Here is a 27,096-nt window from a genome sequence, read left to right on the forward strand (position 1 = left end):
AAGCAGCAGGAGGCCAAGACATCTTTACCAAAAAAACCCAAAACAAAACCTTTCAGGGATAGAAATGATTGGTTAGTTACTGTTGTGCTAGTAACACGCTCACCTCTTAGATGTTAATGCAGCCTTTTCCGCTGAGGTCAACTGTATGCCCCATTTTAGGATCCACAGCTTTGGAAAACTGGTTCCCTGAAGGGACACCAGGTGATAATATTAAATTTAAATTAGGGGTTAACGATACCTTTTCAAGTTTCTGGCCTTACTCTTTGAAGTAAGTCAGAATATTTTAGAACAACATTCTCTCCTTAAATCTTCGATTTCCAACTTCTTTCTGGAACCTGCAACATAAAAAAAAAAAAAAAGTTTTCTTTGAAAATACTATTGCAATGAATGGCGAACAAACAAATGAAATTGACGACTTGATAGTTTCGAACCCAGAACTCAAGGATGCTGGGTACCACCTGGAGGGTCTTCCTCAGGGCAATGTTTTCTACATGTCATTCAGACAACACACTCACCTTTTTTGGCCATAATTGAGTCCTACCTGTACTTTATTTGCTTCACTTTGTGCTTTAAATTGACTGTTTTATTCTATTTTTTGTTTTACTTCTAGCATAGTTACTACACAGTGTAATAGTAGTTTCAGGGGTAGAATAGATTGATTCAGCACTTCCATACGTCACCTGTCACCCAGCGCTTATCACAGCAAGTGCACTCCTTAATCCCCATAAATAAACTATTTCAAAACCCAGATTAATTTTTTTTTTTTTAAGTAGGCTTCCCACCCAGCACAGAGCCCCACGCGGGGCTTGAACTCATGACCCTGAGATCAAGACCTGAGCTGAGAACACTAAGCCACCCAGGAGCCCCAACACTCAGATTCATTTTATTTTATTTTATTTTATTTTATTTTATTTTATTTTATTTTATTTTATTTTATTTTTATTATATGAAATTTATTGTCAAATTAGTTTCCATAACAGATTCATTTTAAAGGAAACTTTATACTGCCATTGTAAGTGAAAACGATCACTTTCGATAAATAGAAAGTTACACAAAAATAAATCCGACGGAAATAAAACCATGCTGTTGGATTCCAGCTCAACGGTGCTGCCTGGGGAGATCCGAGGTCTGAGGCCTGAGGCCTGTGTGCTCTCAGAAACATTTGAGGCCATTAAAGACACAGTAGGACAAACTGAGCCTTTTTTTCCCCCTTTGGTGATAATCCTAAATCTGAGAGAACTGGAAAGGGAACTGCCCACTTCACGATGCTGTATTTTGCCGGCCACCACTCCTGCCGAAGGCGGCTGGAGATGGGTGTTACCTATCATCTGTTCAAACCTAATCTGCATCCATTTGCAATAAGGGTCCAGTTTTACTCATGGCTCTAGCCTCTTCTGAGCCTGCGATTCCCACAAAACCAATGATCTCTCCCCTCAGCCTGCCCCATAATAGCCCCACAGACATTTCTACTGCTTACCATCAAAGGCAGAAACTTCAGTCTCCTGATTTAGAGCCGCTTAGGCAAAGCAACAAATTATGTGCCAGCCAGCTGGCAAGGGGGCTATTGTACTATAATTTCCAAAGCCCTGGTTTGAGATTTGCTCAGATTTGCAGAATGAGCTCAATTCAGCAGGAACTTATGGTAAAGAAAGCTGAACCTGCACAGGTATACAGAATCCAAGGGTAGACGGAATATATACCATAGGACGCGATAGAGAAATTCAGTTCACAGGCATCTGGAATACCAAGCAGAGTCAGGGATCTCCTGGCCCCAACAGGGCATCCATTACTATCTTCGCCTGGTAAAAGGTGGGTCTGGCTAATGAGGCCAGTCTAGTTGTCACTTCCAGGCAAACAGAAGACCAAGGTTGGCCAGGGTCAGGTTTGGTGAGCTGGGCCTGCTCTGATGGGTGGGGCTCTCCTGGGCAGTGGTGCAGAGCCAAGAAGACAGAAGGTGGAGATCCTGGTGAGGCATGTCCAAGAAACAACCATAGAAAACATGAAGCCAATGGAGGTGGCCGGAAAAACTAGACAGACCCATGGCAGAATAAAAGAGGAAGATGAAGCGGAGGAACGAAGCAGAAAAGGTCAGGGAAGGGCCAGTCTACCACCTGAAGCCATCTCTTGTGACAAAGGCAAGCGGGGGTAGAGCCTATTGGTGGGGAGGGAGCCTCTTGGGAGCTGAGGGGTTTAGATGGCACCCCCACCCACTCCTCTTCTTCCTGGCTTTCTGATCTGCCCTCAGAGAGGTTTAGTTCCCAGGTAACAGAATGCCAGGGTCCATCCACCACCTTAGGCTCCTTATGGAAATCTGTGCCCAGGTCCCATCTTGGAATCTGATCTTCTAAGCTAAATATAAAGTCTGCAGAGCCTCAAAATAAATGAATGAATGAATGAATGAATGAATGAATGAATAAATAAATAAATGGCTCAGGGAAGCTTCTCTGAAGAAAACAAAGCAAGTATTGGGGAAAGGCAGGCATTCAAAGGAAAAAAGAGGTAGAGACAGGAGAGAGACATTCTGTAAGACTATACAGCAGATGGTTGACTAGAAATGAAACGCAAGCCACATGTGCAATCTAAGATTTCCTAGTAGCCACATTAATGAATGTCAAAAGAAATCAATTTTAATGTTTTATTTAACCCAATGTATTAAATATATTATTGCAATATGTAATCAATATAGAATTAAGGAAATATCTTACATTCATTTTTTTTTTCCATACTAAGACTCTGAAACCCAGCATGCATTTTATACTTAGACCACTTCTTGGTTTGGACCAGCCACACATCAAGTGTTCGCCAACTACATGTGGCCAGGGGCTGCTGTGTTGGCACAGCTGTAGAGGAAGCACTGGGTGCTGGCGTAGGAAGACATCAGAGCTCCTCCCTGTCCCTGTTGCATTTTAAATACCGATGCCACGAATGACTGAATTGGCTTTTCAGCTTAGTTTCGCAGAAAGTCAGTGAGGCAGGTAGTTAAAAAAGTGAGGTCACTGATAGTTCTGCCAGCTCAGAAAGGAAGTAAGTACTGGTTTATAGACCTACTGGTTTATAGTCGGTGTACAATTCCTTTCAACTATCACATACAAATTTACAGCTTTTTATGCTTCCAAAGATTAAAACTAAGAACTATTTTTTATCAAAGCATTGTTGTGAGGGGCGCCTGGGTGGCTCAGTCGGTGAAGCGTCTAACTTTAGCTCAGGTCGTGATGTCCCAGTTTGTGAGTTCGAGCCCCGCGTCAGGCTCTGTGCCGACAGCTCAGAGCCTGGAGCCTGCTTCGGATTCTGTCTCCCTCTCTCGGCCCTTCCCCGCTCACACTCTCTCTCTCTCTCCCTCTCAAAAATAAATAAATATGAAAAAAATGTGTTTTCAAATGCTATAGATAGTATAATGAGACGTTCACACACCATGGGTAGGAATGTACCCTGGTGGAGACCATCTGGGAACCCATTTGACAGAACATATCAAGAGCCTGTGAAAAGTTTGTTTTAGTGATTTCCCATTCTAGAGACCTGTCTTCTGCAAATATTTCCTATTCTAGAAGTCTGCCTTCTGAAAAGATTCAGAGGCTCTGACAATTTTGTGGGTTTTTTTTTAAACAGTTTTCTTCTGCTTCTAGCTGTAATACAGTAGCTTATGACTCCCACAGAGGTCAACTGCAGGTGAAGTGATCGACAAATTGGGGTATAATCATACAGTACAGCGCTATTCAATAATAAATATGAATGATACAACACGAATATCACAGATATTATGCTAAGAGAAACCAGACTCAAAAGAATCTGAATGATTCCATTCATACGATTCCAAAAATCTGACCTAGAAATCAGAGCAGTGGTTCCCTGGGGTGGGGAGTGGGAAGACAGGAGAAACTGCCTGCACAGAGAAACACGAGAAATTTCTGTGGAGACAGAAATGTCCTTTATCTTTTTTTGATAAGTTTTTTTTAAATGTTTATTTATTTTTTGAGAGAGAGAGAGAGAGAGAGAGAGTGAGTTCTGCAGCTCTGTGGAGGGTAGGGAGCCATTTTGGCAGAGACAGGACAGAGAGAGAGGGAAAATGTGGCGCGTGAGATTGCACAAGAAGAGCACTTCCCCTGGAAATGAGCTGGACAGAAAGAGTGCAAACACAGGGCGCTTGACAAGAAATCTGTCCCCCAAAACCATTGATGGGTAGAAAGATGAGGGTTTCAGTTCCACCAGGATTCTATAAACAGTGGAGGGCAGAGTCTGAAGGTTCAGAGCTCATTAACTGGTGGCGCTCCAGTGATAGAGTAGGGCAAAACCCCAGGAGTGGGCAGCACAGTCTGAGGGTTCCCTGTGTCTTGTGGGGAGAAGCTGTTCCCCTGCTTGGAGTACATGTGGTGGAGGCCATGGCCTCCTCACAGGCAAAGTTCTCAGTGGACCCCAGAGAGAAGCCATGTTTGCTGGCATTGGGACAAAGACTTTAGAGTGTGGCAAATTGGCACTGGGTAGGTGTTGTGATTTGCCATAGACTTTTTTTTTCCTCTATTCTATCAAGCTTCTTTCAACAAGCAGACTGAAACACACCTAGGATCAAATTTCCTTTTTTTGATTTTGTTTTGTTTTTAATTTTTACGTTTTTATTTTTTATTTAATTTTTTTCTTCCTCCAAAATGACAAGATGTAAGAATTCACCCCAAAAGAAAGAATAGGAATAAATGACAGCCAGGGATTTAATCAACACAGATATAAGTAAGATATCTAAACTAGAACTTAAAACCATGATTTTAAGAATACTAGCTGGGGTTGAAAAAAGCATAGAAGACACCAGAGAATCCCTTTCAGCAGAGATAAAAGAACTAAAATCTAGTCAGGCCAAAATAAAAAATGTTGTAACTGAGATGCAATCTTGAATGAATGCCGCGATGGTAAGGATGGATGAAGTAGAGCAGTGAATCAGTGATATAGACGATAAAATTATGGAAAATAATGAAGCAGAAAAAAAGAGGGAAACGAAGGCAAAAGCATGATATAAAACTTAGAGAACTCAGTGACTTATCAAAAATTAATAACATTTGAATCAGAGGAGTCCCAGAAGATGAAGAGAGAGGAAAAGGGGCAAAAGGTTTATGCGAGCAAAATATAGTGGAAAACTTTCCTAATCTGGGGAAGGACACGGATATCAAAATCCAAGAAGCACAGAGAACTCCCATTAGATTCAACAAAAACCAACCATCACCAAGGCATATCATAGTCAAATTCACAGAATACACAGAGAAGGAAAGAATTATGAAAGCAGAAAGGGGAAAAAAGTCCTTAACCTACAAGGGATGACAGATCAGGTTCACAGCAGATCTGTCCACAGAAACCTGTCAGGACAGAAGGGAGTGGCAAGATATATTCAACATGCTGACTCAGAAAAATATTCAGCCAAGAATTCTTTATCTGGCAAGGCTGTCATTCAAAATAGAAGGAGAGATAAAGACTTTCCCAGACAAACAAAAACTAAAGGAGTTTGTGACCATTAAACCAGCCCTACAAGAAATTTTAAGGGGACTTTTTGAGTGGAGAAGAAACTAAACAAAACAAAAAAGACCAAAAGCAACAAAGAAAGGACCAGAGAACATGACCAGAAACACCAATTCTACAAGCAACACAGTGGCACTAAATTCATATCTTTCAGTACTCACTGTAAATGTAAATGGAATAAATACTCCAATCAAAAGACACAGGATATCAGAATGGATAAGAAAACAAGACCCATATATATGCTGCCTACAAGAGACTCGTTTTAGACCTAAACACACCTGCAGATTGAAAGTAAGGTAATGGAGAATCATCTATCATGCTAATGGACATCAAAAGACAGCTGGAGTAGCCATACTTATATCAGACAAACTAGATTTTAAAACAAAGGCTGTAACAAAAGATGAAGAAGGGCATTATATCATAATTAAGGGGTCTATCCACCAAGAAGGTCTAACAATTATAAATATGTATGCCCTCAGCTTGAAACAACCCAAATATATAAGTCAATTAATCACAAACATAAAGAAACTCATTCATAATAATACCATAATAGTTAGGGACTTTACACCCCCATTTACATCTAAGCAGAAAAATCAACAAGGGAACAATGGCTTTGAATGACACACTGGACAAGATGGGCTTAATAGATATATTCAGAACATTTCATCCTAAAGCAGCAGAATACAGATTATTCTCAAGTGCACATGGAACATTCTCCAGAATAGATCACATACTGACTGGGTCACAAATCAGCCTTCAACAAGTACAAAAAAACTGATATCATACCATGCAGATTTTAAGACCACAGTGCTATGAAACTTGAAATCAACCACAAGAAAAAATTTGGAAAGACCACGAATACTTGGAGATTAAAGAACATCCTACTAAAGAATGAATGGGTTAACCAAGAAATTAAAGAGGAAATTAAAAGGTACATGGAAGTCAATGAAAATGAAAACACAACAGTCCAAAACCTCTGGGACGCAGCAAAGACAGTCATAAGAGGAAAGTATATAGCAATCCAGGCCTTCCTTAAGAAGGAATAAATGTCTCAAATACACAACCTAATCTTACACCTAAAGGAGCTGGAAAAAGAACAGCAAATAAAGCCCATAACCAGCAGAAGAAGGGAAATAATAAAGATTAGAGCAAAAACCAATGATATCAAAATCAAAGAAACAGTAGAAGAGATCAACAAAACCAGGAGCTGATTCTTTGAAAGAATTAACAAAATTAATAACCCCCTAGCCAGATTTATCAAAAAGAAAAAGGACCCAAATAAATAAAACCATGAACGAAAGAGGAGAGTTCACAACCAACAACAAAGAAATACAAACAATAAGAGAATATTATGAGCAATTATATGCCAACAAATTGAGCAATTTAGAAGAAATGGACAAATTCCTAGAAACACATAAACTACCAAAACTGAAACAAGAAGAAATTGAAAATGTGAACAGACCCATGCCCAGGAAAGAAATTGAATCAGTAATCAAAAATCTCCCAACAAACAAGAGTCCAGGACCGGAAGACTTTCCAAGGGAATTCTACCAAACATTTAAAGAAGGGTTGACACCTACTCTTTTGATGGTGTTCCAAAAAATAGCAATAGAAGGAAAACTTTCAAACTCGTTCTATAAGGCCAGCATTAGCTTGATCCCAAAACCAGACAAAGACCCCACTAAAAGGGAGAACTACAGACCAATTTCCTTGATGAACATGAAGGCAAAAATTCTCAACAAGATACTAGCAAACCAAATCCAATAATACATTAAAAGAATTATTTACCATGATCAAGTGGGATTTATTCTTAGGCTGCAGTGCTGGTTCAATATCCACAAATCAATCAACTTGATACATCACATTAATGAAAGAAAGGATAAGGACCACATAATCTTCTCAATAGATGCAGAAAAAGCATTTGACAAAATACAGCATCCTTTCTTGATAAAAACCCTCAACAAGGTAGGGATAGATATAACACACCACAATATCATAAAGGCCATATACCAAAGACCCACAGCTAATATCATCCTCAACGGGGAAAAACCAAGTGCCTTCCCCCTAAGGTCAGGAACACAACAGGGATGTCCACTCTCGCCACTGTTGTTCAACATAGTGTGGGAAGTCCTCGCCTCAGCAATCAGACAACAAAAGAAATAAAAGGCATTCAAATTGGCAAGGAAGAAGTCAAACTTCCACTCTTTGCAAATGACATGATATTCTAGGTGGTAAACCCAAAAGACTCTGCCAAAAAATTGCTAGAACTGATACGTGGATTCAGCAAAGTATCAGAATATAAAATCAACGTACAGAAATTTGTGGCATTTCTATATGCCAATAATGAAGCAGCAGAAAGAGAAATCAAGGAGCCGATCCCACTTACAACTGCACCCAAAACCATATAATACCTTCAAATAAACTTAACCAAACAGGTAAAAGTTATATATGCTGAAAACTATAGAAAGCTTATGAAAGAAATTGAAGAAGACACAAAGAAATGGAAAAACATTCCACACTCATGGACTGGAAGAATAAATATTGTTAAAATGTCAATATTACCCAAACCAATCTACATATTCAATGCAATCCCTATCAACACCAGCATTCCTCACAGAGCTAGAACAAACAATCCTAAAATTTATATGGAACCAGAAAAGACCCCAGATAGCCAAAGTAATTAATTTCCCCCAAAAGGAAAAGAAAAATTAGGTATATCCTCACCAAGAAAGAGCTGGCATAGCTACATTAAAATTAAATAAGGGAAGAAATGTTACTAGAGGTAGAAAAACATTTCATAATGATAAAATGATCAATTTTAAAGGACAATACAAAGATTTTAATTTGTATGCACCTAGTAACATATTTTCAAAATCATAAAGCAAAAATTGGGGCACCTGGGTGGCTCAGTCAGCAGATAGATCCTCTGACTTCAGCTCAGGTCATGATCTCATGGTTTGTGAGTTCGAGCCCCACATCAGGCTCTCCGCTGTCAGTGCAGAGCCTGTTTCAGATCTTCTGTCCACCCCACCTCACTACCCTTCCCCCTGTTGCACTCTCTCTCTCTCAAAAATAAACACTTAAAATAATAATATAAGGCAAGAATTGGCAATCCTAAAAGGAGAAATAGACAAATCCACAATCACAATGGAGTTTTTTTTTAAGTTTATTTATTTATTATTGAGCGAGAGAGAGCGAGAGCGAGAGAGAGAGCACACAAGCTAGAGAGAGGTAGAGATTAAAGACAGAATCCAAAGCAGGCTCCAGGCTCTGAGCTGTCAGCACAGAGCCTGACGCGGGACTTGAACTCATGAATGGTGAGATCATGACCTAAGCTGAAGTCAGACACTTAACTGACTGAGCCACCTAGGCGCCCCACAATGGAGGACTTTAATACATGCTTCAGAGTAACTGAAAGAAAACACCACAAAAATTAACAGCCAGTAAGAACATGGAGAATCTGAACAGAATAACAAGACTTCTGACATCTATAAAACATGTACCCAACAGCAACAGAATGCCTCACATTAAACTGACATTCATAAAGCAAGTTCTTAACATATTTTTAAAATGTTTTTATTTATTTTTGAAGGAGAGAGAGACCGAGCATGAGCAGGGGAGGAGCAGAGAGAGAGGGAGACACAGAATTTGAAGCAGGCTCCAGGCTCCGAGCTGTCAGCCCAGAGCCCAACGCCGGGCTCGAACTCACAAACTGGGAGATCACGACCTGAGCCGAAGTCAGACACCTAGCCGACTGAGCCACCCAGGTGCCCCTTAACATATTTTTTAAAGTTTATTTATTTATTTTTTAGAGACAGAGAGAATTCCAAATAGGCTCTGCACTGCTCCAATGCAGAGCTCGAACTCAGAAACTGTGAGATCATGATCTGAGACGAAGTTAAGAGCCAGATGCTTAACCGCCTGAGCCACCCAGGTGCCGCTTAGCACATTTTAAAGGACTGAAATCATTCAGAATATATTCTCTGACCATAGTGGAATCAAGCTAGAAATCAAAAATAAAAAGACACCTACAAAATCCCCAAATCAACTGGTCAGAGAATAGAAATTAGAAAATATTTTGAACTGCATGATAATGAAAATACAACATACCAAAAATACAACACGTGTGGGATACAATTAAAGAACTCATAGAAATGTATGACTTACATGCATATATTAGAAAAGAAAAACAAAAATTCTATTTACAAAGTGGGTTTAGGGGGAACATATGTCAACCTAACAATGAAGGTCATATATGAAGACCCCACAGTGACCATCATACTCCATGGTGCAAAACTGAGAGCTTTCCCTTTAAGGTCAGGAATTTATTTAGAACAACAAGCAGATGAGGACAAGCACATGGTCAATGCAGGTCGCTGTGTTCTCTAGCTGCCCCCACACCCTCCTTCACTGGCCAGCTGCCAGGAGAAGCTGGAGGGGAAGTGGGTCTGGAGTGGCAAAAAGCTACACTTTCCAGAGAGTGCTGCTGTAAGTCAGTCTTACTGCAAAAGGGTCAGCAGGGCGCCTTCCCAGCTGAAGAGCACAGTGAGAGTGAGCAGGCCTCCTGGAGAGTGGAGACCTCCGTCCATTTCATTTGTTCATTTACACTCATCTTGCACAAAGGCAACTGGACCCAAGGGGGCTCACGGACAAGAGAAACAGCACAAACAGAAATCTAGCCGCTCACCAAATGCCAAGAAAACAAACTAATAGAAGAACGGAGGAAACAAAGCAAAGACTTCTGCCTTTTGTAAAGTTAGAACCCTAGAACGGGGTGAGGTCTGTGCTAGCCAAAAGTCTGCAAACGGCAAGCAAGGCCCAGGGTGCTTAGAAGAGCCCTGCGACCGACCTGCTGTCAGAAGGCATGTGATGAGGTCACAGGAACACATTGGACAAAGTATCACTTAGAAAAGAGCCCCACTTGGGGGTGCCTGTGTGGCTCAGTCCATTAAGCATCCCACTTCGGCTAAGGTCATGATCTCCCGGTCTTCTCCCCATCTGTGAGTTCGAGCCCCACGTGGGGCTCGGAGCTGACAGCTCAGAGCTTGGAGCCTGCTTTGGATTCTGTGTCTCCCTCTCTCTCTGCCCCTCCCCTGCTCACAGTGTTTCTTTCTCTCTCTCTCTAAAAATAAATGAACATTTTTTAAAAATTAAAAGAAAGAAAGAAAGAAAGAAAGAAAGAAAGAAAGAAAGAAAGAAGTCCCACCTGGGGAAAGAACAACTGGGACTCACATGCAGAGACTGAGCGACTTCTGTTCCCCTTTCATCTCGGAATCACGGGGAGGCCCTTCCCCTACATTCAGTTTCACTTTCTAAAGAGGGATTTTGCCCAGTCCTGCGGCTTTCTTCCTTTTCTACTATCCCAAGGGACCCTGAAAGTAAACGCGCACTCTTTGTAACTAAGATAAAAAACATTTTATAAAGATGCTCATCTCTATAGAGGTTTCTTTTTATGTTTGAGTAACTTTCCCCCTAGTAGGAAACTGTGGAAACTTTGGGAAATGCAATAAATAAATAAATAAATAAATAAATAAATAAATAAATAAATAAATAAATAAATAAGACAAAAAAAAAACAAATCACCTACACCACTGTTAACATTCTAGACTAACCTTCTACATTTTGGCATCACACTACATATATATATATATATATATATATATATATATATATGTATATATATACACACACACATATATATACATATATACATATATATGTATATATACACATATATATGTACACAGACATAGGAACAGCATATAAATGTATATATAAAGGGACAGCATATATATGTATATATATACACATATATATGTATATATATATATGTGTGTGTGTGTGTGTGTGTGTGTATATTATGTTGTCCCTTTACCATTATCTTGTGTTTCTGTGTAACCACCAAGGCCCTCTCTTGAGCTGCAGAAGCCAGTTTCTGACAGATGCTTTACTTGCCCGGTTTTTATTTTATAAAGAAAAATAAGAGCCACCTGCCACTCTTTGATCTTTTAAAGCCCGTAACTGAGAAATTCCACGTGCCAAACAAAGGATCAAACGTGATGCCGGCTGGTGACACCTCCGCTGGCCTGGCCCTGCCTGCCTGAACCCCCACAGCAAATCCAGAAGCCTCCATCCGTGGCCAATCACAAGACAACACAGTATCGTCAACAGGACCTGCAGACGGGCAGCCAGGGAACAGGCAGGGGAGGGGCACCGGAAAGACTCCAGGATGTCGGCCTCCCGTGTCCTTCTGCAGAGGTCGAGTGTCACGGGCTGCACTGCGTGGTGGCTCCAGCAGGGCACAAAGGACCATCACTAACACTGAGTAAGCACTTTACTAGGGGCCCAGCATCCAGCCAAGGCTTTCCAGTACCTGCAAGAGATACAGTAACACAGGGCTAGATGTGGTCTCTAGAGCCAGCCAGACCGAGGGACTGAATTCAAACCCTGTTCCCTTACTCATTAGCAAGCTAGCCGCAGCTTCTCTGAGCCTCAGTTTCCTCACAGTGACAGCCCCTGCCTCAAGGTGTTGCTACAAGGACTGAGTCATTATTCAAAGTGTCTAGACTGGGCATCAAGTAAACATACTCAGTGATTATCACCTAATTTAATCTTCTCTATTATCTCCCTCAATTCTTCGGACAACCCTAGGTGGCAGAGGCCATTGTTATGGCCGATTCACAAATGAGAAAGCTGAGGCACACAGAGGTTAACTATCTTCCCAGAGTCACCGAGTTTCTAACCTGGCAGGGCAGACAGACAGAACACAAGATTTCGAGTGTGGGGAGCACACCGAGTGGGAAATGAACCAAGAGCGCCAGTGAGATGTGCAGCGGTCCACGGGCCTTCCTTGGGCCCCACTGGAGCCCTCTGCAGCGGCAGGTGGCCGGGAGACGTGCTCAGAGCCCCTGTCTCTTAGGAGCGTGAATGTGAGACACACTGAGTCCCAGGAAACCCCCAGCACATGAGGACTGGGTCAGGGCGGCCCACTGCTGAGGGACACGGTCTCCACAGCCACCCAGGGGTCATACTCCTTAAATCCCGTGTATCTTTATAATAAACCTCCGTGCACAGAGAGGACCTCAGTGTTATCTCCGAGTGAGATCGTGAGTTACATGCAGCAGCTTTGCCCTGAGCAGAATCACCGAGCAGAGCCCGGGGGCAGAGGTCACCCTGCCCACGGCATAACTGTGCATGTCAACTACCAAATGTGGCTTCTACCCCCACTGACAGGGCCTCAATCAACAACAGAAGCCTCAAGAAAATCTTTCCCCATAATCTACACTGATCCCGTGATTTCGCTCTTCGACACTCAGCTGCTGGGAATTCATCCTGGGCCTGGAATACTTGTATTTCAAGATAAATGACACAGCTTTCCACAAATTGGTGTTGCAATACCAGGCAAGATGAACAGATCCGAAGCCTAGTCCTTCCAACATTCTTCAACAATGTAGCAGATGCAAACTGCTACATTGTGTAGTCAAGCCATTCTACAGGCATTTCTGGGGCTGTCCCTTTCGGAGGCTGGGAACACATACTAACAGAAGCAAAACCCAAGCCAGCTTTGCTGGCATGCAGCTGCTATGGAATCTGGCCAGGGCTATGAGCTTCTGTACCTATGCTGACCCCAGCACCACCTACATCCCTCACTGCCCTCCCCCCCACCCCCAGTTCAGTTCATTTCTCTGAGGTTTATTTTTGAGAGAAAGAGAGAGAGAGAGAGAGCACACGTGTGAGAGGGGCAGAAAAGAGGAGACAGAAGATCTGAAGCAGGCTCCACACTGTGAGCGCAAAGCCTGATGCGGGGCTTGAACTCACAACCATGAGATCATGACCTGAGTAGAAATCAAGGGCTGCTTTGGGGGTAGGAGGGAGGGGAGGGTGGGTGATGGGTATTGAGGAGGGCACCTTTTGGGATGAGCACCGGGTGTTGTATGGAAACCAATTTGACAATAAACTTCATATATTGAAAAAAAAAAAAAAAAGAAATCAAGGGCTGCTTAACCAACTGAGCCACCCAGGTGCCCCTGTTCATTTCTCTAAATGTGAGTTCCCAAACAGGCTGGTGCTCCTTGAAAAATAGACACAGTGATAGAAGTAGGTGGCTCATTAAATAGTTTGGATTCTTGGGGTGCTCGGCTGGCTCAGTCAGTAGAGCGTGCAACTTCTGATCTCGGGGTTGGGAGTTCGAGCCCCACATTGGGTACAGAGCATTACTTAAAAATAAAATATTTAAAACACATAAATAAGTAGTTTGGACCCTCTTCCTAGGTACCAGGGAGGGTTACACTTCCCTACCCCCTTGAAGTCACTTGCTTTGAATCATGACCCACCAATAATGGCAACAGGGACTGCCTCCTGCCACACTGGGACAGGCACGGTATGAGCAAGACACAAACCTGTTGTTTGAGCTGCTGAGATTTTGGAATTATCTGTAATCCAGCCCAGCCTGAGGGAGACCACGCTTTTGGACAAGAACAGCATTCAGCACGTTGCGAAACTGAGGCCCAGAGTGGAGAAGTGGGTTGTCAAAGTCCAGACAGCTAGGCAGGGCTGGATGCACACCACGGCTCCCACCCTTCCTTCACAAGACGGCAGTTTCTGGAGGACAGAACCCCGGGACATTAAAGGACCACGCGTAGTAAAGAGAAGCCGCTACAATTTTTTTTTTTTTTCAGATACCACAAAACTGACTGTAGTTATGGAGTTCAGGGTTAGGTTAAAATAAAACACCATTCTCCGTCTCGCTCTGACTTACAGTCATCTGTAAAAGAAGATACTAACGTATGAAGCAGAAAAAAGGCACACGAGCAAGTCCTGCATATCCTTGATTTCTACCACGGCGGCCGCATCTGCTTGTTGTGGCCCCACATCCTGTCGTTTCACCCAGCTACCTGCCCGGTGCCAGAACCGCTGCACCTCAGCCCAGTCCACCGTCACCACGTCAGGACTGTCACGTACGAACCATCGTCAGTGACGAAGACATACGTACTGGCACAGAAAGGTCTTCCAGACCTATCATCACTTGAAAAACACACACTGCTGGGGCACCTGGGTGATGATCTCGCGGTTCATGGGTCCGAGCCCTGCGTCCCCATCAAATGAAGCGACAGGTCATGGAAACCAAGCAAACTCCGAGGAGATGCTACGACTCTTTCTGGGCACCTGTGAATAAAAGAAATGCTCTTTCTGGTTTGGTGAAATATCACAGTCAAGCTGACAGGTTTGTGGGCGGGAACAATTTTACTTTGTCTTCAATTTCGTAGGAGGCTGTCCACTCATGGTATTGCCACTTAACTCCGGTTTGAAATAAGGAATCAAAAGTGAAAATATCAATCCTCACGAAAAAAATTATACAGCAAAAGAATCAACAAAACTGACTTGCAAGTAGATATTTTTCAATCTTCGGACCTCAAGCAATACCTTATTGAAGAAATGCTCCGTGATTACCAAATATTTCATTTCCTTTAGTATTTTCCCCTTCCTTTCATGTAACACAAGCCTCTCAACGGTTTAAAACAATATCGGCTCATTTGCCTTCTGTGGAGCATCTTGCCCCTGAGTGATGTTTGCATTTTGATGGAGGACTGCCGCCGGAAGCTCACATTTTCCCACCCGATATCCGCTCCCCACCCAAAAGGTACAGTTACCAGTGAAACCATTTGAGACTCTTTCCCCTGTTAAAAGCACATCCTATCGTGAATGTCAAACCAGCAAATACCATCTCAGCAAAGCCACAAGCTGCCACACACACTATGGGTTTCCAAAACATTCTTACTCCCACAGCCCTGAACAACAGAAATCGATCATTGATATCAGATAATAGATAACTGGTGTTTATTTATTGAGTTCAGATTTAAGAGGAGCTCAAGAAAGCCACCATTCCCGGCCTGCCTCGGAGATATTCCCCAGATTATAAAACATCAATCAGAATAGACTCTGCCAACCTGAACATAGACCCCAGCGAAACCCACACACGCCCATGAGGGTCGACGATTACACCTGCAGTCTCCTCAAGGAAATTTCTCCTCTCTTGAAGAAGATTCATTTTGGTGAATAGGACCCACAGCCTCCTCAGACCAGTCTTAAAATGACGATGATAATTGTACTGTGTTTATTGACGTGGACTGGCTGGAGTGAGGATTTTTTTTATTTTTTATTTTATTATTATTTTTTTAACGTTTTATTTATTTTTGAGACAGAGGGAGACAGAGCATGAACGGGGGAGGGTCAGAGAGAGGGAGACACAGAATCCGAAGCAGGCTCCAGGCTCTGAGCTGTCAGCACAGGGCCCAACACGGGGCTCGAACTCACCGACCACCAGATCATGACCTGAGCCGAAGTCGGCCGCTCAACCGACTGAGCCACCCAGGCGCCCCTGGAGTGAGGATTTGAACAGCATGGCCCCACCGTTCTTCAAGGTGCCCAACCATGGGGTGGGTGGACTAACCCATCCCAACAGCAAGCTCACAGAAAGCGAGTGCCTAGCATATGTTTACACAGTATTGGCAGTGCTGGGCAGAGAACATGCACAATGGGGCGACTCAAACTGCTTCCACTTTCCCTGCTGCGTAATCCACAAAAACATTAGCTCAGTTATGCTCCCAGGCTTCTGACATTAGACAAATGCAAACTGCCATTCTTTAATGGGCCTACATAGAACTCTTTCTCTCGCTCTCATGGGCTGGTTGTTGTTCCTATTAATTTTTCTTACTTTGTTTTCAATTTCTTATCCTGGGACACAAGCCCACTCCTGTATGCCTCTGCCATGCCGGAAAACGACTGACAGTTTCCTCTGGAGAAAACGTAGCAGATGGGTGAGGCTACAGTTTATTATTTGAAGCTTTTAAACTCCATTAACACTCGTTCGCTTTAAGTATCTGAAAGCCCTTAATCCCTCCGAATTTCCAAGCAGATACAGAAGTTGATCTCCCATCATCTCTCTTCTGTGCCACTGCCCCCGCCCCCTCTCCTTCCGTCTAGCTTCCTTTTCTTCTCTATCTTCCTTTCTTGGGCAAGTGCCACAGAACTCCAGATGCAGACGCAGCCAGCCACCCTGCCTACAAAGGAAGGAATGCTGCCCCAGCTGATGTAAGCCCTTGGGAGGGGATGGAAGCTGACAGAATGCAGACCTCCTGTCGCGGGGCCTTCTGGGAAGTCCCACTTCTGACTCCACGTGGCTCAGAGTCAAGCCTCCTGGTTGAGAAACACTGCATATAATGTACGCAGAACCAGCCCCTTGCTTCTCTGCTGGAACCCTGGGGCTTTTTTTTTTTTTTTATCATTTATTTTTGAGAGACAGAGCATGAGTGGGAGAGGGGCAGAGAGAGAGGGAGACACAGAATCCGAAGCAGGCTCCAGGCTCCGAGCTGCCACCACAGAGCCCAACACGGGGCTCGAACCCACAAACCAGGAGATCGTGACCTGAACTGGAGTCGGCATTTAACTGACTGAGCCACCCAGGCACCCCTGGAACCCTGAACTTCTTGAGTGGAACAGAATGTTGTCCAAGGCCCCCATTTTCGAGGTGAGGAAACCGAGGCCCTGGGCAGTATGAACTAGATCAACCAGATCTAGAAGCCAGGCCTCCTGGCCCTGAGGCAAAGGCTTCTTTTGCTTCCTTGTGATTAGAATAGCTGCCTGGGTGGGCAGAAGCATACACCCTCCCCCCAAGTAGCGATGGACAGACACCTTGTTCTTCCCCTCGGCCCCTCTCTCCCCACTGGGAACTCCCGCTTCTCTCAGAGGACGAGGTACTTCACCTTCTCCCTTCTTAACCTCTCCCTTCGTGCTGATTGATGGTGGCCATCAAGGGCCAAGCAAGACTCTAACACCAGGTTACCCAATTCCAATCATAGCGGTGTGATTTGGACAAATGACACCACACCCCCCCCCTCTGTGCTTCAGTGTTCTTCCCTAGAAAACGCAGACAAGATTAGCGCCTACCTCCTAAGATCGCCGCGAGGGTTCGATGAGTTCATACACACGCGGTGGTTAGGGCAGCGCGGGTCACGCTGCAGGCACAGACCGTGATGGAGAAGGCAGACGAGCCCAGGACTTCTGCCCCGTTCATCCTTGAGGTCCAGCATTTGACTGCGAGCGAAGAGGCCTATCTGGTTAGTCACTGCACTCTAGAACACAGTGGATGCGAGATAAAAAAAAAAAAATTACTGAGGGGCGCCTGGGTGGCTCAGCTGGTTGAGCCTCCGACTTCGGCTCGGGTCACGATCTCACCATTTGTGAGTTCGAGCCCCGCGTCAGGCTCTGTGCTGACAGTGCGGAGTCTGCTTGGGATTGTCTCTCTCCCTCTCTCTCAAAAATAAACGCTTAAAAAAGTTGTGGAGTGAATGAATCTGGCACAACACACTGCTTAGGGCAGGGGCTTCCTTACTGTGCACTGAATGAGTATGCGAATACTTAGGGGAAGTTGCTTGCTAAGGTGATTGGTGGATAAATTCAAATCTGAGGGCACGAGTATCTTCTATTGCTCTAAGGCATTTATATCAGCTGCTGCGTTGAAAAGGCCAACCAGAGCCCAGCTCTCAACTTCTAGGACATTGTCTATCCGTGCACCCAGGACAAAATCACTTGTGCTTTGTGACAGTGCCCCACCCCACCCCCTCTCCTGCCATGGTGCCTTATGGGGGCTGACGTGCAATTATTGATTGACATTTTCCTGGTGTCATCCAGGCTTTGAAAAACGAAGTTCCGAAAACACCCTGCCTGGGATCCACCTCTGAGGGGCCAGTAAATAAAAGTACCTCAATAAGGAAAGAAGACTGAAGACAAGAGACGCTTGAATCAGAAACTCAGATCTGGAACTCTGTAAGCGGGTTTAAGCACTTAGGCGGAAGGAAGTGCTCCAGAAGCAACAGGTCTGGGACAGCTGGGGGTGGCACTGAGAACCAACACAGAGAATGTCTGGGGCTGCTCAAAGGAAAGGCGTTCCACCAGAACAGAATAAGTTAGTCACTTCAGAGGCTTGAGTTGAAACTTGACCTTGAGTAAATAAACACTGCTGACTGCTGGCCAAAACACTTAGCTGGAGAGTTTTATTCACCCCACTTGAACATGATGCCACAGTCAGAACCACGTGGGACCCAAGTCTACCCAGGAGCTCGGCTGCAGGGTATCCGGGACGTGAGTAGGGTGACCCTGAGGGGTGCTGAGAGGTTGAGAAGATGCCGAGTTCCCCCAGAGGGAGCACCACCCTGGGCCTGGGCCCTCCAGAGCCCTCAGCCAGTGTGGTCCTGTGGTAGGGAGCAGGCCTCCCACCAGCCAAAACACATCGCCTCCGACTCTGTCACCTCATGACAACATCACAGAAGTATGGAGAAAGAGGGCAGTGTAGACCCCCCAAAGCAAGCTGGCATGCCATGGTGAGGTCTCAGCCCCCTTACGGTTTGGAGGCTTTTCCTATGACGTGAAAGCTCCAAATAAAGAATTTGTTTTTTTTCCAAACCCTGTGCCTTTTAAAGGTATGCCATTCCCCCGGCTAACGAACAGGGCGGAGAAAGCACCTCTTTCAGGGCTTTTGGGCAATGCCAGACGAGAGCAGACTCGTATGAAAAACTATCCGATGTCCCTTCCCTTGGCCAGGGAGGCAGGGTTCCCAGGATTTGGTACCTGCAGATCCTGACGGTCTGACACCCACACTCCCACCCTGCCTCTGCTCATTAGGTCCTTTGGTTCCTGTTTCCAAGGAGCCAGAAAGGACTGATCCGCCCACCTCCATCCACCGAGGCTCCTGCTGAGGGATCCTGGCACCTAGGAGGCTCGAACACGTTTACACATCTGCCCCAGAGAACCATGGAGCCAGTGCTGTGGTTAGGTGGGTCAGGCTCCGATGTCTGATTCTGCCATCTTTTACTTTATTATGGGCTTCAGCTGTTTCATTTAGAAACTGAAAACCGAAATTTCCGTCTCCAGAATTGTCTCACACATTAAGACGAGGTTTATAAAGCTTAATAAATAGGGGTTAACTATCTTTTTCTTGTTCATTACTAACAGAAAAAGCAGGGGTTGGGCTGGGGGGTAGGGATCTCCTGAAGCCCCACCCCACGGCCTTTTAGAATAAAATTCCAAATCCTTCCCAGCCCAGGAAGCTGGGCTTGGCCTGAGTTTGGTTCATTCTTTAGCTCTCTCGGCACATTCCCCAACACAGCCGGTGCCTTCCCGCCTCTGAGCCTTCAAACATGCTGTTCCCTGCATTTGGCTGCTCCAACTCCTTCTCATCCCAAGTTCTAGCTGAAAAGGCTCATTCTTGGAAAAGCATATCTCAGACTGCCTTAATCCTGGTGCAGCTCTGATGGTCTGTCTCATGGCATACCGTTGTTTTCACTTACGGCGCTTACCACAGTTTCAAACTACGTGTTTGTGTGTTGCACCCCTTCCTCCTCCAGGATCCTGCAAACTCCATTTGGCCGGATGCTGGGTCCGGTTCATTCACTGCTGTATCCCAGTGATACAGATAGACTCCTGGCACTAGCAAGGCCTTCCGATAATATTTGTTGAATTAATGTGTTGAAGAATTGAATCTCCAGCGAGCCAGGAGGAACCAGGAGCTACAAACAGCTTTCTAACAGCCCTCAACACCAGACCGGGGAGCCAGCAAAGCACTCCACACTTTCTGTTTTCCCAGAAAAACAATCGCCACCTCATTATCTGAAAGGCTGAAGCATCCTCCATTCACTCAATGGAGAATGTGCGTATCTGGGCCCGTGTTCCACTGGCTCGGGTCTCCTGGAAGATTGCTAGATCTCCAAAAGAGGCAAAAGCTCCTGGGGTGTAAAGAAGAGGGACAGGGAGGAAGGAATTTGTGAAAAGGCAATCACCTTGGACCAGGCACTTCACTTTCGATGGCATGCTGTTTGAACACTGTGCCCAGCGCAGCCCCACCTGGAACTTCCAGGCCTGCTCTTTCCGCACACCTGTCTGGGTGAAGGTAGGTTTTATTACACCCAGGCTAATTGTCTCAGTGCACTGAGATGACATTTCTCTCAAATAAACATCATAATCCACTCTAAAAACATCAGTCAGTAGGAATATCAGGGCTCCCCCAGCCCCACCACACCCAGGGGATGTTAGATCAGCCAGTGGAAGCGATTGTTGAGGCTTAAAAGCTGCAAGTCTGGGGTTGAGGCAGGGGTGGGGGGAAGTGCCCCTTTATAAGCAGGCAGTTCTTTGGCCACTGGGGCCCCCGTGTCCAGAAATACGGGTCTTCAAAGAGCAGAAGCACGTCTGCTGGCCAATTACAGAAGGCAGACATGGGGAAGTGGGGGAGGTGAGCAGAGGCAGGGGCACCCACAGAGTGCAGCTTCAGCGGTTAATAACAGGGTTCCGCTTCAAATCCTGGGTGCAGCCTTTACTATTTGTTCACTTTGGACGAGTTCTTTCATCTCACTGAGCTTCAGTTGTCTCATCCGTAAAATGGGATAACCAGCACAGAGGGCTGTTGGGAAGATTAAATGCGCTAAAAAAAAAAAAAAAAAAAAAAAAAAAAAAGGCACCACCACCAAATCCCCAAACCCTAAAGCCTTCAGACCAGGGCTACACACAGTTAAATCTATGTAAGTGTTTGCTATTATTTAGGGTCTTTCAGATCAGATGCATCATCATTTCATTCCATCAAGCCTCAAACCAATGCTTCCACATAAGGTAGAGTTATCCATCCCCATTTTGCAGATACAAAAACTGAGACTCACGACTGTTACGTTAGCCAAAGCCACATAGCTCAAGGGGTGGCAAGACCAGCACTCTGACCCCAGTAATCTGCGTAATCATTATCACAATAACTGGCATTTCCTGAAAGCCAGGTGGCTTATATCAATTACCTCATCAAATACGCAAAACCGCTCGGTAAAGAAAGAATTCTTATAACTACTTGACAAAGGAGGACACAGGGTGAAGAGGTTAAGTACCTTGGCGAGCTCACACAGTTAAAGAACAAAGTAGGAGCTTGAGTTCAATTCTGACCCCAAAACCAGTTTCTTTCATTTACATCCTGCCTGTCTGTATTTGTTACAGGTCTCATGTGTCCACTTGAAACCATGGACGTCCCTGAATTTATATTAAATGTAAAACACCTCCTTGTTAAACGGGGTCCATGAGTGGCTCCATCCCAATGAAGGAGCCCGCTGTCATGAACTGTAAGAAATACGGATATCCCCAAAGAACAGCCTAGCTTTCCGCCAAGTTCCTTCTAGAAGGTTTGGTTGGCGGTCATAGATAGCAATTGGGGAATGTGTTAAAACGGAGTATGGGAAGTTCTTAGCCATCTGGCTTTAATCTTTCGGGAATTAGAACACCACAGATATTTTCTCAAGTTAGTCATCACCTGCCATGGAAGGGTTTTCCCTAGCAACGCATGACTGTCCTACCCAGTTGCGTGTGCCTCTGAAAGACTCTATGTCCCCCCAACTCTTTTCTTCCCTTAGGTGAAGACACGTAAAGAGGCCAACTACCAACATCCTGAAACAAACAGAACAGTGGCGACTTTTCATGTTTTATTAAAAAACCGACCTACTAAAACCTGGTGCTAATCTGCTGCTCGCTTTGCAATTATCTGGGCCCTTATGTTGACCTATTTATTAATACTGGAAACTATAGTTTTGTGAAACAAATTCCAAAGTGGCAGTTTACTAGGCTACCTTCCGTTTTTAACAAAGTGCAGTCAGTACAAAACTGCCTTGCTGGCTTTAGAGCAGCCCCTTGTTAGGGCACTGTGCCCCAGCAGAGGGCCAGGACGCCCTCAGAGTGACCGTGCCCAGGCCTGCCTGACACAATGGCTCCAGAGGCTGGGGGGGGGGGGGGGGATGACGAAGGTAGGGGTGGTGGTGAGCTTGGCTTGGCCAACTCTGCAAAGTGATCTCTGCCCACAGTTTGGTCTGCGGCAGTGCTAGATAAAACGCAGGGATAAAAACTCAAGCCAGGAAGTCTGGCTTCGACACACTTAACGGCACTGGGTAAAAAACCATAAATTAACTGAAATGGCAGGGACTACTCATTTCTTACTACAACAGGCAAGCGTGGAAAAAACACTTGCCCTCAATGAGCATTATCTGATGCACCAAAGACTTTTCCTCAAAACAAAGTTGAGACTTTGTGGATGGATGGAAAGAGGCCCTGTGGGTGGGACACAATTGACATTGCCCAGGCGGTAAAAGAAAACAGGGCTTCTAGAAACGTGCAAAATATCTACAGCTTCTGCGTGACAAAAATTCAGCACAAGTACAAATTTTAGCTTTTCTAATTTCATCTTGCCTAAAGTCGTCCCAAAAAAGAGAGCCGTAAAGTCAACTGGTAACGTAAACCTCAAATCCCAGGCTTATGTCTTAAGGGTTGGAAGAAACAGTGAACTCTCCGGCTAAAAAGAGACATGGATTCGATAGTCTCACGTAAGCAAAAGTCAGCGATTGCACATATACGGCAAAAACACCTGATCCTAGTTTTCACATGACATCACTGTGCCGAATGCAATTGTCCAGTCTAAACAGTGCTATCGTCACTACAAGCGATCGTCAGGGGCACACACAGCGGGCCCCAGGGTGAGAGGTTCATCTGGGATGCAGCATCGACAGCTGTAGGATCTGGGTCCCCCTTCCCCAAATTTCTGACTGTTCTTGGTCACTGAAGAACGATGCGTTGTCCCTAAGCCAAGAGGCAGAGGCAGAACAGAAGCAGCCTGGGTATAGTCTGGGCATGCTGCCAGGAGGACAGCCACGTGTGTGTGCCCACATCAATTCTGAGACCCTACAGACAGCACAGCTTTCTTAGGAGCCCATTTTTCATAGAGGCGGCAGCGGGGTGGAGAAGTCTTAGGATTAAGGGCTGTTTTTTGTTTTGTTTTGTTTTGTTGTCAAGAAATTCATTCCCGTCACATGCAGTAAAGCTGTATTCCAGACCCATCAATAAACCCTGGGGGAAGGGGGTGGAGGGAACCAGTGGCTTGAAATTCCAGACCTCAAAGCACCCAGAGGCCCAAGAGGAAAGAAGCCTTTCCCTTAGCAGGGCCAGACAAGAGCAGGGGAATGGAGCGTGGCGGGAGACAGTTTCTACACAAACACCCCACCCCCCACTTCACGGCTGTGTCAAGTAAACAGCAGCGACAGGTGTGAGACACAAAGCACTGCCACTGTGCCTCATGACCACCACTCACAGAGCACCTGCCATACGTCACCTGCCCTGCCAGGCATTTGCTACGCACTATCTCGCTTAACTGTAAGAGTCCTCATACAGCTGTTATTTTTACCCCCAGTTTTCAGGTAACTTCCCTATAGTCACATATCATAGAAGCGACAGAAACTGAATTTGGGCCCAGGTTTGTTGGGAGTCCGAAACTCTGAACTCACTTCTCCATTCCACAAAAATTAAATGTACTCTTCTTAAAACCTTTGAAAGGCCCTTCTTCTACCTCTAGGCTGTTGTTTGTTTTCAACCCACCTCTTAAAGCCGCCCCGCACGTGGGGTAGAACCGTGCGTCTTGCCCAATGGCGCTGCTTCTGGGATTACAGCTACTTGCCACCAACATCGCCCCCACGGTGAGGAAGGGTCCATCCTGTGAAATCCACTCCTCTCAGAAATCCACAGGAGAGGCACCCCGCCCTGCACATGATAGCACCCAGACGGGGGCTTTTGGAAAGATGGACAAACCCAACCCTGTGGCAGCACCCGGCCTCATCCTTAAATCACCCAGAAGTCGCGGAGCCCACGGGTTTCCTGGTTTCCCCCAACTTCATTTCCAAGGCAACAATGGAGCAATTTCCCAGACGCAGAGTCAAGCGGGGATCGTAACCGGGCACGCCTTCTGCTTTTCACAATGTGCCCAAAGACTGACGAACATAAGAGGGTCTCTTCAACACGCTATTCGCCCTGCCAAGCAGCCCGCCGCCAGGCCCCCAGGACCACACAGGACACTGGGTGCCGAGGGATCCGTCTGCAGCTGGACTCCGTCAAGGCCCCTGTGTGCCTTCCCACCTTCCTCAGCAGCCACGCTTTCTTCCGTCATTGGCTCCCAACCCTGGCTGCACATTGGAATCACCTGGGGAGTTTAAACGCTATCGAGGACTGGGTCCCAGCCCGAGGGATTCTGATGTAATGGGTCTGGGATGGGGCCAGGGCAGCTGCATTTTAAAAGTGCCCAGGCGATTCTAAGGTGCAGGCAGGATTGAGACACCCTAAGGAGGGAATCAGTGATTCTGCAGATGCTCAAGTTCGTCCCTCTGAACTTTCTCTGCGTTCCTCAAACTGTCTGCACTTTTCTGACTCATTTCACCTGTAGCTCCTCTGTTACGGAACCAGGCTGGAACGCTGGCGGAGAAACCAAGCAGCACTCGGAGATCTTGGTGGATTGGAGATTTATTTAGCACCGGCGGGCCCAGAGGAGACCGTTTCTCCAAAGATCTGAGCCCCAAATGGAAGTGGGAAGGGCAATTTATAGCTGTCAGCTTCCGTATTCGTAGCGGGTTTTCGAGCGCGTGCGCGGCAAACAGGGCAAGAAGAACCCGGAAGAGGGGTCTCTAAGCCAGAGACCAGAGCTTGTTTTAGCCCCGTCGGCCATCTTTGGCGTACTTTATTCACTTCTCCAACATTTCCCCCCGCTTTGATGCCTTTTAAAAAAACTTTTAGTAGTCATCACCTTTCAGTTTTACAGGTTGGTACTCTCGGAAGGCTAAGATACGTGTAGTAGTTTGGCAAGCAACAGTGTTTTCAATAAAACGTACCACGGCATTCAGTATGCAGGGCCCGATGGATACAAGTAAAATTATGGAGAGGAGGGGCCCCTCCAGGGCAGGAAGCCAGGATGCCCAATCTGTGAGATTCCATCCTTCTTATTGATTGATACTTTCCTGTTGTCTACGTTTATTTATTTATTTATTTTTTTTGAGTTCCTTAACCTTAGTTGTAACTGTTCCTGATTGGTTTACGAAATAGCAACATTCCTCCCCCAGAAAGATGCAGATCCCTCTTTTTTTCTGAAGTGACGAGGTGGAGGGACTTGCCGATTTTGGAGGGTCACTGCCGCCAGAGAGTTTATTTGGCTTTGTAAGGTTACCAGAGAATCTGCCACCCGTCCCATGTCTTCATTTATCTCTTGAGATAGTCTATGGTATAGTCCTACGGATGAACCTATGCCCCCAATTCTGGTTCCTATTCCTGTCGCAATTCCTGCTCCTATCAGAACGGGTAGCAGGATTGCCTGTTTAGCCAGGGACTTGGGGCTAAAGGCTGTTAGGAACTGATCTTCAGTGTATACGGATACCTCTGGGGTTAGGAAGACGGAATAACATATCTGAGTCCAGTTGGCCTCTTAGCATTGGTAGACCGAATTAGAACACAGATAGAACACCCCAGGGGTTGAACATAGGGTTCAAATATAACCTTCTTCTTTAAGGTTATATTTTCTGCACATAGAGAGGTACCATTCATACCTTCAGGGACTGTACAGGTTAAATTGTCGGCATTTGTGAGATGGACCCCAGTGGCCAGGGGTCCAATTAAGACAGAGGTGTTGGTTTTGAGATTTTCAGGAGCTTCCCAGGTCAAAGGGATGGGAGTGGCTAAGTGAGCCCTCCGGCTGAGGGGCAAGCACATCCAACAGGTTTGGGTGTGATTATGTATTTTATGGAGGACTTGTAGTGTTGGCCCAATGCTGGAGTGGGGAATTGGTAAGCATCTGATTGAGGGCTGAAAGGTTCAAACCCTGGTAGGCTGCCCAGGGAGCGGTTGCCTTTACGGCTTGTATTACCCCATCCTGGCTATCCTTTATAACTTTTTGAAGGGCCCTGTCTTGCACCCCTCCCCCGTCCGAGATCCCCCACTGAGGAAGGTAACCGTAGCAAGCTCGCTTCCCTCTCTGGAGGCCCTTGTTGTGACATGGGTTCCTGATATTTTGGGTTATCTCTACGGTCCAATACTTAGCCCTTGGGGCACTGGGTGACCGACAGAGAGTGGGTGTTTCTCCCTGGTAGCAATCTTTGTGGAGGGAGGCGAAGGTGCTGAATGCCCTTGACCCCCTTATTGTCATATAACAATCCTGGGGGCAAAGTGGGTAAGTGGCAGTTGTGAGGGTGAGAGACGTTATCATAATATACAGGCAATACTTAATAATCTTCCCATCCAGAGGAGGTATGTGAGACCCAGCATGCATCTTTTGTCCCATGTCTAGCTTGTTGATGCAGTCTCTATCAGCCCAACAGTAAGAAGTAAGATCAGGGCTATGACACCAGTAAGGGGCAAGGGCTGGCAGAGTTGCATCTGAACCCCTGGGCTTGGTCCATGGGCTGATTTCTCAAGCTTCTGCCATGTACAGGCCAGCCAGCTTCTGGGCTGTGGCTGGAGCAGGGCTGGAGGTCTCAGGGGCCAGATTCCCTTTTGAGGGTCAGTTTAAGCAGGTTGACTGGATCTGGATCACTTTGCCAGGTTGTGGGTTCTTCTGAGTTAGCCTTCTTAACTCTGGAGTGATGGACCCAAGGGGTGATACCTGAAACTTTAAGGGCTGTAGGAGTTGTTAGAATAACAGTATGAGGCCCAGTCCACCATGGCTTAAGACGTTCCCTCTTTCAATCTTTGACCCATACAGAGTCTTCTAGCAGAAAGGGG

General features: G+C 45.6%; 1 protein-coding gene across 9 annotated transcripts in view; it reads right to left on the minus strand.

The window, feature by feature from the left end:
• The window catches only part of NOD1 (nucleotide binding oligomerization domain containing 1), a 75,940-nt gene that overhangs the window by 40,538 nt on the left and 8,306 nt on the right, over positions 1–27,096 (minus strand). The window contains exons 2-4 of one of the 9 annotated variants that reach the window (XM_047848740.1): positions 17,443–17,627; positions 13,896–14,097; positions 104–335 (exon numbers count right to left, since the gene is read on the minus strand). The gene's annotated coding sequence lies outside the window, so the exon portion shown is untranslated. Of the gene's footprint in view, positions 1–103; positions 336–10,702; positions 10,811–13,895; positions 14,098–17,442; positions 17,628–27,096 lie in introns of those variants that run through there. The other 8 variants (XM_047848742.1, XM_047848741.1, XM_047848739.1 and 5 more) reach the window with 8 other exon arrangements.

The sequence above is a fragment of the Prionailurus viverrinus genome, chromosome A2 (assembly GCF_022837055.1).
Source record: "Prionailurus viverrinus isolate Anna chromosome A2, UM_Priviv_1.0, whole genome shotgun sequence".
Lineage (NCBI taxonomy): Eukaryota > Metazoa > Chordata > Mammalia > Carnivora > Felidae > Prionailurus > Prionailurus viverrinus.